This window comes from Salvelinus sp. IW2-2015, unplaced genomic scaffold (genome assembly GCF_002910315.2).
Source record: "Salvelinus sp. IW2-2015 unplaced genomic scaffold, ASM291031v2 Un_scaffold2418, whole genome shotgun sequence".
Classification (NCBI taxonomy): Eukaryota; Metazoa; Chordata; class Actinopteri; order Salmoniformes; family Salmonidae; genus Salvelinus; species Salvelinus sp. IW2-2015.
Genome location: NW_019943739.1, coordinates 27207 through 39544, shown reverse-complemented (window position 1 = coordinate 39544; position 12338 = coordinate 27207). Strand labels below are relative to the sequence as shown.

The 12338-nt window shown below is 38.5% G+C and overlaps 1 long non-coding RNA gene across 1 annotated transcript in view; it reads right to left on the bottom strand.

The window, feature by feature from the left end:
• Window positions 1-11442, bottom strand: part of LOC112073915 (uncharacterized) — a 50329-nt gene extending 38887 nt beyond the window's left edge. Inside the window, exon 1 of the long non-coding RNA XR_011476729.1 lies at window positions 11402-11442. This is a non-coding gene — a long non-coding RNA (uncharacterized lncRNA). The remainder of the gene's footprint in view (window positions 1-11401) is intronic.
• Window positions 11443-12338: the final 896 nt, after the last annotated feature.

Genomic DNA, 12338 nt, shown 5'->3' with positions numbered 1-12338 from the left:
AGAGGAAGGATGCATGCTAAAACAAGAGTCCCAGTTCCTGTAAAGACAGCGGAGGACTGCCTGATAACAGATCCAGTCTCTGTAAGATGGATGGAGGTTGCAGTGCATATTACAACACAAGATCAACCATAAATAATTACAGAGAGAAAAGCTCACCTGAAAAAGCTTTTTCTTTCTAGCCATAAGCAGGAAGGCAATATTAACAAAATAAAACAAAATGTATTTCTATTAGCTAACCACAATAGCGCACACACACGCATATTTTTACCATGTTTCCCACCGCATAGGTAGCTTTCAACCCAAACCCGTACAAATAGAGATGAAAAAATGAGTCATACCAAGAAACAACTTCATCAGATGACAGTCTGTATAACATTTATACAATACATTTATGTTTTGTTTGGAAAATGTTGGCATATTTTTGAGGTATAAATCATAGGTTTTGGCATCTGCAGCGCAACCATCAAAAATAGCCACCAAAGCAGCCAGAATAATTAGCAGAGGCACGTGATACAAATAACTCTCTCTAAGACATTTATGAAAAATACATGGTGTACAGCAACAATGAAGATAAACATCTTGTGAATCCAGCATCATTTCCGATTTTTAAATGTTTTAAACAAGCCCGAAACACAATTATGGTAATTATCTATTGAGCTAACGCACAAATAGCCAAACACACAACCGCATATTTTCACCATGTTTCCCGCAATAGGTAGCTTTTCACCAACCGACCAATAGAGATAAACTTTGTCACTAACCAAGAAACAACTTCATCAGATGAAGTCTTTATAACATGTTATACAATACATTTATGTTTGTTTGAAAATGTGCAATTTGAGGTATAATCATAGTTTTAATTTGCAGCCACATCAAAAATAGACAAAGCAGCCAGAATAATTACAGAGGCACGTGAAATACATAAATACTCATCAAAGACATTTTAAAAGTACATGGTGTACAGGCAATGAAGATAAACATCTTTGTGAATCCAGCCAATATTTCCGATTTTTTAAGTGTTTTTAACAGGGCGAACACACAATATAGAATTATATTTAGCTTACCACAATAGCCAAATCACAGCTCAAAATGCATTTTATTCAACGCGCAAAGGTTAGCTTTCGCAAAACCAGGCAATATAGATAAAATTAATCACCTAACGTTTGGCAACCTTCATCCAGATGACAGTCTTATTAACTCATGTTTATACAATACCATTTATGTTTTGTTTGCGAAGAATGGTGCATATTTAGAGCTGCAAATCCTGGTTATCTTGTGACTACGTAGCAACATTTCCCTCAGAATGTCCGGAGATTGTTTGGTACACACTCCTACTCTAATCTGCACCACCAAGACTATCAAAAACTTTACTAAAAAACACATGTTTTACAGCAAATGATAATGATACACTGGTTCTTAATGCCAACGCTGTGTTTAGATTTTCTTTACAATAATAACTTTAGTACGACAGTACATTTAGCATGCGGTTATTGTGAGACGCAGCTCCACCAACACGGGCGGAGAATAGGAGTCACATTTAACACCAGAAATCACGAAATAACATCATATAATGTTTGCTCTTCTTTTTGCTACTTTTGTTGTACAATGAGTTTATTTTCAGAATAAATCGTTGCTGGTTTGGTTTTAGACATGTCCATTTGATCTTGGCTGTGTGAATTCGCGCTCGACATAGATAAGTGCTAAGGTTGCTTAACGAATTCCTCATTCGCTCGTGCTCTTGGCTGGGCGCAATAGGCACGGAACTCCAAGAGTGCCCAATGTACAACGTGTGACTAACTGATAAATATCTCGGTTGAATAAACGTACTGTGTTAGATGTTCTTTTTGATCATATGTAAAATAAGTATCAGAGCCGGGATATAGTCACGTGTATTAGCTGGAAGCTTTTCCATGAATGAAGACAATGGTGTCGGGGGTCTCCGCCCTCGTGCGCGGCGGGTCGATAGGAGCAAAGAAGTACCCGAATCCTGTCACTCCAAAAGTCTTTTCGGCCTGCAGGATTCAAGCTAGACACCCCATTCCACTCTTCACCTGCTCTGTTGAATCTAGTGTGATAGGCGTATGTAAGTGCTATACTATGATTCTGATAAATAAAACCAGTTGAAGTAGGCGGCCCTGAATACAGAAGGCCTCGTTTTTCAGGATTTTGTCACTTCCTGTATTGGAAGTTTGGCTGCCAATGAGTTCTGTTTTTACTCTAACAGAGATATAGTTCAAAGACAGTTTTAAGAACGTTGAGAGTTGTTTTCTATCCACACAGTAATAGATAATATGCATATTGTATGTATCTAGAACAGAGTAACTAGCGTTTTAATTTGGTGCACGATTTTGTTTTCCCAAAGCCTGAAAGACAGCGCCCCGTATTGTACAAGAAGTATTTTAAGTACTTTACACCAGTGTCCTCTAGTTTTAGTCCGGTACTCGTTGTTCTTGTATACATATTCCCTGTCTTCTCTTTACGTGCTATCCTCCCTCCTCTTTGGTTCTGCAGTGCATGGGTTTTGCAACGGACATTGTGGCATTATCCAGCTCTCATCAGGTCCTACCAATCAATAATTTGAAGCAATTGGCTCTTGGAGGTTCAGATGTCTTTAGTTTTTATTGTTGCTTTTAATTGCTGTCTTCAGGCTCGTTTATATCTATTCTCTCATATCACATAAACTGACCAAGCCTACTGACAAATACTGAACACAACGTACTGGGATCACATGACTACAGGCAACTACTGACCAAACTACGGTGACCACAACCACTGACCACAAACTACTGTACCACGCTCTGACATCAATCTAGCACAGTACTGGACGCTCATTATCTGTACCAGTCGCAACACTGCCCACAGACGCGTGACCACATATCACGCAGACTACTTGTAGCCTACCCATTGCTTGGAGCTCGCAGAAGACACTGACGCTATACTGACACAGCGTTACTGACCGCAACTAAACTACTTGACGACAACATATCTGACGCCACAAGCTCGACTTGACCACAACACTGAGCGCACAGACTATTCTGTCTCGCAACTACTATCAATACTGGATCGCCCTATCTACTGACCACAGGATACTTGACCTTCCCGAGTGGACGCTTATGCGGCTAGCGTATACATGCGGCTTCGTTAGTGCAAGAGGCGTGCACTACAGTGCCCTGTTTGGGAGATTTCGCAGGTTGTGTAGGGTCACATCTGACTGGTCCGATTGGAGTTCCCTTCAAAGGTGTTGGCGTACAATTATGCCAGGGCATCGGTCGAGTGTTGGTGGTTCGTGGTGATTGCGCGGCTATGTGTAAAGGTAAGATGATTGGTTCTTAATTCTGACTTGCTCGCTTGTGTACGATTGAAAGGTTGGTGTTGTTATTACGCACATAGTACTGCCCGCTATGGTGGTAATCACTAACCGGCCAGTGGCTGGACTTGACAAGACAACATATCACACCACTACTTGGCACAACTCATGCTCTGGTCTCTGCACTAGGTTCGTGTGGTCCAGCTCTGGTCTGGAGTAGCTAACTTGCTCTCTTGGGTCTGCATCCTAGATAAGTGATAGTGTACTTAATATGCATGAATTGATTGTCTTCAGTCTGGAATAATCTTGGAGCTGTTCGTAGCCTCGAGACGATTCCATTAAGTTCGTCACGTGTCAAGGCATGTTTCAGGCTATGGCTGCTACGGTTCAGGGATCACGGGAATGCGATTGATTGTGCTAGATGATAGAATTGCAGCCTGTGTGGTTTGGTTCGCTCGAGCTTAGTCATAGCCCGTAGTCATCCGCGGACCATTAACTACTGCGTAGACCTGACGTACTACTATAACATATTTCTAAGACAATACATGTATTGTAACAAAACAAGCAAGCAAGCACACCACATTTTCTTCAGGAAATGTCTTTTCAGTGATCCCTCTTAGCTTAAGAGTTGATTTATTAGATACAATACAGCTAGCTATCAGTAGTCTACATACAGACCTTTCTCTACAGTTTAACTAGCACAAAAGTACTTTAATAAAGAGCTGTCATACATACGCACCGTCATCCTTCAATGTCCATGCAATTCTAAAGTGTAATTACATCCATGGTGTTTGATTTATACTTATTGGTAAACTTTTCTGTCAAACTCAACTAATTATTGTCTTTTGTTTGAATTTAACTATACAACAGTCCACTTTTTAACTTGTTTTAGCATTATCAGTCCAAATATGGCATGAATACCCAATAGTTCCCAAGCCACAAAGTCATAAAAAACAGGCTATTTTCTACAATTTTCTCTTAAAAATGTGATTTTTTGAAGTAACCTTAACTAAACCACTGCTAACCTTAAATACATACCCTAACCTTAAATTAATGACCAAAAAGCTATTGTTTTTTGTTTGTCATTATTTTTACAACCTACATGAACATGAAAGTAACATTTTGTACTGTTTTTAAAAGTTTGTAACGTGCATAAGTACAATGTATCGTCTTGAAATAGTAAATAACATTGTTAACTAATTTTGTTTATGAGTTTTAGGACCAGTTTTGAAACGTGTTTGACAACAATGTGGTAGGGGCTAGCTACATAGCTAGTGGATAATGAAGGGATGCTACAAGCTAGTGACTAATGGTCAAAAAATAGTCTATTGCTGTGAGATCTCAAAATGGGGAGTTTAATTGTAGTCTTTGTTCACTGTTCAATAAAGTCAAGAATTTCTTTCTATTTGTTTTATAATAGTAGGATTCCTTTCAGCAAAGTCCTCCAGTACTGTTTTCTTGTTTTCTAAGAAAGTGGAATAACAATTTTCCTTTAAATTTCTTTAAATGTTTCTGTATTATTTTCTTTAAAGTTATGAATGTTTTTTATAAGGGCTTTATGCATTATGGGAAAATAGAAGATGAACAAGTACATTGACTGCCATAGAATTCAATACATAGCTTAAAGTAAGATTGTTAATGTTTTAATAATAGATCAGAGTGGCAAACTGGGACGGTTACAGTGTATTCGGAAAGTATTCAGACCCTGACTTTTTTCCACATTTGTTAGCGTTACAGCCCTTATTGTACAATGATTTTAAAACATACAAATCCTCAGTCTACACACAGTACCCATAATGACAAGCCAAACAGGTATTTTAGACAATGTGTGCAAATTTATTTATGTACGACAGGTGTGTGCCTTTCAAGTCCTGTCCAATCAATTTGAATTTACCACACCACGGTGGACTCAATCAGTTGTGAAAGATCTCAAGGATGATCACAATGGAAACAGGATGCACCAAGCTCAATTTTGGGGGGGAGTTCTCATAGCAAAGGGTCTGATACTTAAGTAAATAAGGTATTTTCTGTTTTTTTTAATGTGTAAACATTGCCAACATTCTAAAAAACAGTTTTGACTTTTGTTTCATTTATAGGGTCATTGTGTGTACGATTGCTGAAGATTCAACTTTAATCATTTTAGAATAAGGCTGTAACGGGTAAAAAATGTGGAAAAAGTCAAGTGTCTGAATACTTTCTGAAGGCACTCTGTTTCAACTTCCGTTGACAATGGAAGTTCCTAGTTCTTTCCTGCTGCATTGGCTTATAGGACATCTCTTAGTGCACTCATTTATTTAGGTGCAAATGAATCCACGGTGTATAAATTTGTCCCACATGGAGAGCCTGCTTGGTAGCTTAGCTTTTAAGAGCGGGTGGGCCAGTATACAACAGTTTTCTGGTTTGAATCCCTGAACGAACTATGTTGACAAATCTGCCGATGTGCCCTTGAGCAAAAGTATGCATGTATAAAAGGGTATAGTGTCCAAATGGAATTTGTTCAAAATTTTAAACATGGTCACGAATGGCTACCTATTCCACACGCCTACCCTAAGTGCACTGTAAAAGTAGTAGGGTGTCACTTGGGCCTCACTCACAGAAAGCCAGTCTCAGGGAGATGTTTGAAGAGTGATTGGTAGATACACACAGCACTCCTAAACACACAGCAGCCAGACTGTAGCGTGTTAGTCTTCTATCTGCAGGAAACACACACACACACACACCACACACAACACACACACACACACACACACACACACACACACACAACACACCATCCTACATTATGATTACAAACATCATCCTACATTCACTACTGATTATATTGGAATTCCGATAACAAACACCTCCCCCCTAATTTTGGGTTGGCAGCGACCGTTTTCTCCAAAGAGTGTGGTCTCTCAAATTCTGATAAACAGGATGCTATCGTATGTAGAGAATTACCAAATTTACACAATATAAGTTTGTGCAAAACAAGCAGTTCATTGTGTAAAAATAAATATAGTATTATTCACGCTGCGTTTGAAGGTTCTGTAATAAAACCGAAAGTAAAGATGCAAATCTGCAACTTCCAAGAAAGGGAAGCATAGAAATAGCACACATAGAACAGATCTAGCCGCTGTCTTAGACTTGCTTTCGATGGGAACGAAAGATCTATAACATTTCTATGTGAATTGTCAGGTCGCCAAAAATGTTACTTTTGTTAGCTTTAAGGCAATACAGAGTTTTTGTAGATTGCATAATTAACAATTCGCAGAGTAAAAGCAAGCTTACACTGAGAATACATAGCTCTTCTGTTCTATGCCATTGAGAGTGGTATTGTCTTACTTTTGCTACTTTTGTTGTACAATGAGTCCTATTTCCAGAATAAATCGTTGTTTTGTTTTAGAATGTCCATTTCTTCTGTCGAATTCGCGCCACAATAATAGCCAAGGTTGCTAACATTCCCATCCTCTCTTGGCGCAAAGAACGGAAAACTCCAAAAGTCCCAATAAACGTTGAATAAACTGATAAAACTCGGTTGAAAAAAACTACTTTATGATGTTTTTATCATATGTATCAAATAAAATCAGAGCCGGAGATATTCGCAGTGTATACCGAACGCTTTTCAGAAGACAATGTCGAGCTCCCCCCCGCGCCGTCGAAGACAAAGAAATACCGAACCTGTCACTCCAAAAGCTCTTATTCGGCCTCAGATCAAGCTAGACACCCCATTCCACCTTCCACTGCCTGTTGACATCTAGTGGAAGGCGTATGAAGTGCATACATATCGATAAATAAAAGCCAGTTGAATAGGCAGGCCCTGAAACAGAGCCTCGTTTTCAGATTTTTCACTTCCTGTATGGAAGTTTGCTGCCAAATGAGTTCTGTTTTACTCACAGATATAATTCAAACAGTTTTAGAAACTTGAGATTGTTTTCTATCCAACAGTAATAATAATATGCATATTGTATGATCTAGAACAGAGTACTAGGCCGTTTAATTTGGGCACGATTTTTTCCAAAGTGAAAACAGCGCCCCCGTATTGACAAGAAGTTTTAAGTACTTTACACCAGTGCCTCTAGTTTAGTCCGTACTCGTTGTCTCCTTGTAAATATCATTCCCTCCTTCTCTCTAACATTCCTCCTCTTTGTTCTGCAGTGCATGGCGCTTTGCACGACACTGTGCATTACCAGCCTCATCAGGTCCTACTCAACAAATTCTGAACAATTGGCTCTTGGAGGTTCATGCTTTAGTTTTATTTTGCTTTTAATTGCTGTCTTCAGGCTCTTTATATTCCTAATTCCTCTCATATCACAAACTGACCACAGCTACTGACCACAACTACTGAACACAACTACTGATCACAACTACACAACTACTGACCACAACTACTGACCACAACCACTGACCACAACTACTGACCACAGCTACTGACCACAACTACACAACTACTGACCACAACTACTGACCTCNNNAGTGGCGCAGCGGCCTAATACACTGCATCTCAATGCAAGAGGCGTCACTACAGTCCCTGGTTTGAATCCAGGCTGTATCACATCTGACCTTGATTGGGAGTCCCATAGGGTGGCGCACAATTAGCCCAGCATCGTCCAGGTTTGGCCGTGGTAGGCCGTCATTGTAAATAAGAATTTGTTCTTAACTTCTGACTTGCCTAGTTAAATTTAAAGATTTTTTTTAACACAATACTGCCCATAACTACTAACCACAGCTACTGACCACAACTACACAACTACTGACCACAACTACTGCTCTGGTCTGCACTAGCTCTGGTCCAGCTCTGGTCCTGGGAGTAGCTAACTTGCTCTGGTCTGCACTATAAATGATAGCTACTTAAATATGCATGAATTATACAGTCTAATATACAGTCTAATAACTCTTGAGCTGCTAGAGACACCAAACCAACGTTCACATGTTCAGGCTATCCTATCAACCACCAATCGATCAATCAATCAATCACTTTTTCAGCTATAACCAGTCACCACCATTACTACTGCAGACACTACCACTACTATAACATATTTCAAAACAATACATACTTTAAAACAAGCAAGCAAGCACACCACATTTTCTTCAGGAAATGTACTTTTCAGTGATCCCTCTTAGCTTAAAGAGTTGATTTATTAGATACAACTACAGCTAGCTATCAGTAGGTCTACATACAGACCTATTCTATACAGTTTAACTACCACAAAAGTACTTTAATAAAGAGCTGTCATCACTAGACGCACCGTCATATTCATATGCTCCCAATGCAATTCTAAAGTGTAATACATCCATGGTGTGATTTATACTTATTGGTACTTTTCTGTCAAATCAACTAATTATTGTCTTTTGTTGAATTTACATAACAACAGTCCAAACTTGTTTAACTTGTTTAGCATTATCCAGTCCAAATATGGCATGATACCAATAGTTACCACAGCCACAAAGTCATAAAAAACAGGCTATTTCTACAATTTCTCTTCTTAAAATGTGATTTTGAATGTAACCTTAACCTTAAACACACTGCTAACCTTAATACCTAACCCTAACCTTAAATTAAGACCAAAAAGCTATTTTTTGTTGTCATTATTTTTACAACCACATGAAACATGAAAGTAACATTTTGTACTGTTTAAAAAGTTTGTAACGTGCATAAGTACAATGTACGTCTTAGAATAGTAAATAACATTGTTAACTAATTGTTTCATGAGTTTTAGGACCAGTTTGGAAAACGTGTTGACAACAATGTGGTAGGGGCTTAGCTACATAGCTAGTGGATAATGAAGGGATGCTAGCAAGCTAGTGACTAATGGTCAAAAAATAGTTATTGCTGTGAGTCTAAAATGGGGAGTTTAATTGTAGTCTTTGTTCACTGTCAATAAAGTCAAGATTTCTTTCTATTGTTTATAATAGTAGGATTCTTCAGCAAAGTCCTCAGTACTGTTTTCTTGTTTTCTAGAAAGTGGAAATACAATTTTCCTTTCAATTTCCTTTAAATGTTTCTGTATTATTTTCCTTTAAAGTTATGAATGTTTTTATAAGGGCTTTATGCATTATGTGGAAAATAGAAATGCAGCCAGTACATTGACTGCATAGAATTCATACATAGCTAAAGTAAGATTGTTAATGTTTTTATAATAGATCAGGTGGCAAACTGCACGGTTACAGTGTATTCGGAAAGTATTCAGACCCCTTGACTTTTTCCACATTTTGTACGTTACAGCCTTATTGACATGAATTTTAAAACATACAAATCCTCAGTCTACACACAGTACCCCATATTGACAAAGCCAAAACAGGTATTTTAGAAATTGTGCAAATTTTTACTTATGTAGACAGGTGTGTGCCTTTCCAAGTCATGTCCAATCAATTGAATTTACCACAGGTGGACTCCAATCAAGTTGTAGAAAGATCTCAAGGATGATCAATGGAAACAGGATGCACCAGAGCTCAATTTTGAGTCTCATAGCAAAGGGTCTGAATACTTAAGTAAATAAGGTATTTCTGTTTTTTTAATGTGTAACACATTTGCAAACATTCTAAAAAACAGTTTGACTTTGTCATTATAGGGTATTGTGTGTAGATTGCTGAGATTCAACATTAATCCATTTTAGATAGAGCTGTAACGTAACAAAATGTGGAAAAAGTCAAGTGGTCTGAATACTTTCTGAAGGCACTCTGTTTTCACTTAGTTGACAATGGAAGTTCTTAGTTCTACTGCTGCATTGGCTTATAGGACATTCTTAGTGCACTCATTTATTTAGGTGCCAATGAATCACGGTGTATATAAATTTGTCCACATGGCAGAGCCTGCTTTGGTAGCTTAGCTTTTAAGAGCGGTGGGCCAGTATACAACAGTTTTCTGGTTTGAATCCCTGAACCAACTATGTGAAAAAATCTGCCGATGTGCCCTTGAGCAAAAGTAATGCATTATAAAAGGGTATAGTGCCCAAATGGAATATTGTTCAACATTTAACAGGTCCGCGAATGGCACCCTATTCCCTACACCCTACCCTGTGCACTGTCAAAAGTAGTAGGGTGTCACTTGGGCCTCACTCACAGAAAGCCAGTCTCAGGGATGTTGAGAGTGACTTGAACACACAGCACTCCTAAACACACAGCAGCCAGACTGTAGCGGTTAGTCTTCTATCTGCAGAGAAACACACACAACACCAACACACACACACACACACACACACACACACACACACACACACACGCAACACTCGCTACATTATGATTACAAACAGGTCATCCTACATCACTACTGATTATCATTGGAATTCCGATAACCAAACCACCCTCCCCCCTAATTTAGGGTTGGCAGCGACCGTTTTCTCAAGAGTGTGGTCATCTCAAATCTGATAAACAGGATGCTATCGTATGAAGAAATTACCAAAATTACACAATATAGATGTTTGTGACAAAACAAGCAGTCATTGTGTAAAATAAATATAGTATATTCAGCTGTTTGAAGTTGCTGTATAAAACCGAAAGTAAAAGATGCAAATATGCAACTTCAGAAAGGGAAGCATAGAAATAGCACACATAGAACAGATCTACCGCTTCTTAGACTTGCTTTCGATGGGAACGAAAGATCTATAACATTTCTATGTGAATTTGGTCAGGTCGCCCAAAAATGTACTGTAGCTTTAAGGCAATACAGAGTTTGTACGATTGCATAATTAACAATTCCAGAGTAAACAAGCTTACACTGAGAATACATAGCTCTTCTGTCTATGACATTGAGAGTGGTTACGTTTCTCCAGCCCCTCAGCTGTTTACCAAAAACAGTGGCGGGGTGTCTACTTTGTTGTTGTTTAAAAAGGTTATTTTCAATTGATGGTATTCAAATAGTTACAGTTACTGAAGGGAAACAAAACACATGCATTTTAGTGTACGTGACCCCAGCATGTTGAAAACTCCACGTTCCGTACAAACTGAACCACCCAGAAGACAGAACACTCAAAAAGATACAGTTATTTGTCCTTACCTGAGCGATGGGTCTCAGTCTTCACGCTCCTCGTTAATCTGTTCCGGTTTTAACTAACCGTACCGAAAATCAATGATTACCCCAATCAATCAATGAATCCACTATTCAGTCTGTCCGACCTCTTATTGCAATATCTGTGATTCTAACTTACTTTTACTTAACTGTACTTCTCTGTTTTCTGTCTGTGTCCAACAGCTGGATGTTTCAAGGCTCTATCCACCAATAAGAAGGCTGTAGGTGTCAGGAGGTTTCAAGGCTCTATCCACCAATAAGAAGGCTGTAGGTGTCAGGAGGTTTCGAGGCTCTATCCACCAATAAGAAGGCTGTAGGTGTCAGGAGGTTTCAAGGCTCTATCCACCAATAAGAAGGCTGTAGGTGTCAGGAGGTTTCAAGGCTCTATCCACCAATAAGAAGGCTGTAAGTGTCATGATGGTTTCAAGGCCTGTTGTTACGTCAGTCATTCATCTTAACATTACAATTACCTTTCTAACTGAATCCTAATGGTAATATCTACTGTATGATTACCTTTCTAACTGACCCCTAATGGTAATATCTACTGTATGATTACCTTTCTAACTGACCTCCTAATGGTAATATCTACTGTAAGATTACCTTTCTAACTGACCCCTAATGGTAATATCTACTGTATGATTACTTTCTAACTGACCCTAATGGTAATATCTACTGTATGATTACCTTTCTAACTGACTCCTAATGGTAATATCTACTGTATGATTACCTTTCTAACTGACTCCTAATGTAATATTCTACTGTATGATTACTTTCTAACTGACTCCTAATGGTAATATCTACTGTATGATTACTTTCTAACTGACCCCTAATGGTAATATCTACTGTATGATTACCTGTCTAACTGACTCCTAATGGTAATATCTACTGTAATGATTAATCTTTCTAACTGACTCCTAATGGTAATATCTACTGTATGATTACCTTTCTAACAGACTCCTAATGGTAATATCTACTGTATGATTACCTTTCTAACTGAACTCCTAATGGTAATATCTACTGTATGATTACCTTTCTAACTGACTC